This window comes from Limulus polyphemus, unplaced genomic scaffold (genome assembly GCF_000517525.1).
Source record: "Limulus polyphemus unplaced genomic scaffold, Limulus_polyphemus-2.1.2 Scaffold2376, whole genome shotgun sequence".
Taxonomy (NCBI): Eukaryota; Metazoa; Arthropoda; class Merostomata; order Xiphosura; family Limulidae; genus Limulus; species Limulus polyphemus.
This window is the reverse complement of record NW_013667986.1, coordinates 112,744-116,822: the sequence shown is the minus strand read 5'-3', so window position 1 is coordinate 116,822 and position 4,079 is coordinate 112,744.

The window sequence follows — 4,079 nt, the reverse complement described above, 5'->3', positions numbered from 1 at the left end:
CTCAGTTATATGTAGTGGATTCAGGACAATATGTAGCATGTTTGCTCAGTTATATGTAGTGGATTCAAGGACAATATGTAGCATGTTTGCTCAGTTATATGTAGTGAATTCAGGGACAATATGTAGCATGTTTCTTGGAAAGAAAGTTTTATATTTCTTTTATTTATTTCTTTTGTATGTTGTCAGTTTTATACGGAATAGTGTTGGTTTCCAGTGGTTTCCCGTCATTTTTGACAGGCTTTCACGCTAGTAATTTAATAGAACATCAATGGACATCCTTATTCCGAAAATATCTGGATGATACATTTTATTAATACAAACATATCACGCTTAGTTCATGGAATTTGAAATAATAAAAAAAACGAAACACGAAATGATGGCTACAGAGCGACATGATCGTTTTCAAGGAAGCTGACTTCATTCTCAGAAGTTTCTGGTTGATTAAATTCTTAAACATTGCTGTTATTTTTTCTGAAAATAATGACTTTAACAATTTATACACGTACTATTAAATCGTTTTAACTACTTATTTGTAACCTTTTTCGATAAATATGATAATTGTCTAAATTAATATTGACTTCTACTGTTTTTTTTCTACTGTTGCCTATGTCTCATTTCATATCAGACCTATTTCAAAGTCCTACCATAAACGTTCATGACGTCATAGCATAAATTCGTGATGTTTGTTTGTTTGTTTTTAAAAATAAAGCTTCATAATGGGCTATCTGTGCATTTCCGACAACGAGTATCAAAACCCGGTATTTAGCATTATAAGCCTTAAGACTTACCGCTGAGCCATTGTTTTTTGGCGTATAACCATAGGCGCTGAGGGTGGGGGGGAGAAGAACGTTGAGGCAGTGTAACATGGAAAGTAACCCGGATGTAACTATTATAGCAGGAAGGTTTTGAATTGGCGAGATGTTTCGAACTAATAGGTGTCTGATTGTAATTAGCTTATGCTCTGTTTTAGCTAAAACAAAACCGACTAATGAACTTTTAAAGGGTTTATACAGTCTAGTATTCTACTTCATTAAATAAGTTCATGTTTACACAATATTTTTAGTCGTCTTGCTCCTTTAACTTTCACTATACTCGATACATGTTTAAACAACATTTTTAGTCGTCTTGCTCCTTTAACTTTCACTATACTCGATACATGTTTAAACAACATTTTTAGTCGTCTTGCTCCTTTAACTTTCATTATACTCGATACATGTTTAAACAATATTTTTATTCGTCTTACTCCTTTAACTTTCATTATACTCGATACATGTTTAAACAATATTTTTATTCGTCTTACTCCTTTAACTTTCATTATACTTGATACATGTTTAAACAATATTTTTAGTTCTTACTCTTTTAGTTTTCATTATACTCGATACATGTTTAAACAATATTTTTAGTCGTCTTACTCTTTTAGTTTTCATTATACTCGATACATGTTTAAACAATATTTTTAGTCGTCTTACTCCTTTAACTTTCATTATACTCATTAAAGCATAAAGTAACACATCCTGATATATTATATTAAATCGTATCACTTTGTTTTGAAATATTTTAAACTATTTTATTCTTTTCTTTTACATAACGTTATTCAACTTCATATAGCCTTTTAGCATATAATTGTGAGATAACAACAACAACATCATAATATTTATGGGGATTTTTTGTAAGTCATTTATTAACTTCTTATTTAGTAATCTAAATTCATTTATGTATTTGAATAATATTGGGGCATTATGCCTAATTTATTATTCGGTATTATACAGTGGGCCAACCGTTTGATGATGATATTACAGGTTTCTTTTTTTCATCAAAGCTATTAGGTCTATACGTCACAGATTATATTGTACATTAAGTCTGTAATATCAACGTCTTATTATATATTCATCATCGTCAGGAAAAAGTATATTTCCAGTTAGAGCTTTAAATACTGAAATAACGTTTATCTAAACTTGACGAATGTTACACAAGAAGAAAACAGATCTAGGCTAAAAAAGAAAAACACATTTGATGACCTGGGAAGTTCCAAAGTCTATGAATTGATAGTAGACGGAGAACACATTGAAAAATAAAGCTTAAAAGACGAAGTACTTATGACAGGAACAGAACAAAATATACAGCCAAATTATAGTAGAATAGAGAAATCTAATTACTGTGATAAGTATGTTAAAAAAAGATAGGACAAAAAATATGTCAAAGTTAAAAAAGTTAGAAGAAAATCAAGTTGATAGGAAAATTAAGAAGTGGTAATTTGAAAGGAGGAAAGAAGAAATAGATTAAAGATGGAATCAGAAAATTGAAAAAGAGAGAGAAAGAAAGAGCAGTGCATATTAGGAGTTGTGAGGCGACGAGGAAAAAGCGAAAGAAGAAGTCAAACGGTTGGAAATGAAGAAATAAGTGTGTAAATAACTGGATTTGTAGAACGTTAAGAGACACATTACGAATTAAAATTTAATTAGATATGTAGTAACTCGTTTGAAAAAAAAAAACAGTGTTAAAAATTTGTAATTTACTTTAATGAATGAAATACTATTCAGAATACAGATATGTATAGTTTGACGTGCATTGACAGAATCCTTTAATACGAAGAGTAAACGTTTTATGGCATAATTACTATTGTTATAACTAAATTCTTCTCATATTTTATACATATTCGTCTTCACTTCTAATGTAGGAGGCCCGGCATGGCCAGATGGTTAGGGTGGGTTCGAATTCCCATCCCACCAAACATGCTCGCCCTTTCAGCCGTGGGGGCGTTATGATGTTCACGGTCAATCCCACTATTCCTTGGTAAAAGAGTAGCCCTAGAGTTAACGGTAGTCTTTCACTGCTGAATTAGGGACGGCTAGCGCAAATAGCCCTCGTGTAGCTTTGCGCGAAATTCATAACGAACAAACAAACATAATGCAGGCTGTGGCGTAGTACTTACAGAGTTTAATATGCTTCAGGATGGCGGTAAATATTTTTAAACACTATAATATACGTATCAGCGGATATTCATTCTCTACGAATAAACCACAAAAACAGACATAATAAAACTATTAAAAACCATATTTTCTATTTTAATTCTTGACTTCCTTTTAATGGTTATCCTGGGTCGCTCCACGGATTTTGGAATCGTACACTAAACTTCAGAAGGAAAATATTAAACATCTTGGGGTGTTGGATTGAGATATTAAATGTTTAGAAAAATCTTTATTAAGTGTAAACTAATTAGATGTTTAGTTTATTCGTTTTTGTTTTTTTATAAGTTTTGTTCCACACAAGTGGTGATAAAGTACCTACTTAGCTGTAACCTTTATGGTGTAGTGAATAGAACATACCGAAAAAAAATACTGCTTACGAAAGATGAATAATAAGTTATTTGAAAACTACCATCTTTCTCGAAAGTGTTTTCTTGCTTTAACTGAAGCACTTCACTGAGGAATAATATATAACACTCTCTCTCTCTCTCACTCACACACAAACATAAAGAGTACGGCTTGGTGGTGGGTGCTTTTGACAAGCTGCCTTCTCTAGTGTTCATCAGTTCAGAATTAGGGATAGCTCTGCGCGAAAAATCTTAAATAAATAATCTCTCTCTCTCTCTCTCACACACACACACACACAGATGCAGAAAATACGATCAACAAAATGCAAGTCTGTTTATTTATCTGTTTATTATCCACTGTTCAATTCAACATAAACACGTAAAGTACATTTGAAGTGGTCTTTTTTTTTTTTACTTATGTTGCTGAGTTTAGGAAAAGTTTATATTTGTGCAACGGTGTTAGTAGGATTGGAAGACATGAAGTCCTACGTTTTAAAAAAATAAAATCTCCACTAAAGTTAATTAATTTGTATTACAGACATATGATACTGGTACTCAATTTCATTATATGACAGTTTAAAATAACTGGTTTGCAGATATTAGATATATAATACTGTATATGAGTTAATACAGCTCTGTTACTGCTGTATCTAGGTTAATTAAACTGCTACAGCTCAGTTAATGCTGTATCTAGGCTAATTAAACTGCTACAGTTCTGTTACTGTCGTATCTAGGTTAATTAAACTGCTACAGCTCTGTTACTGTC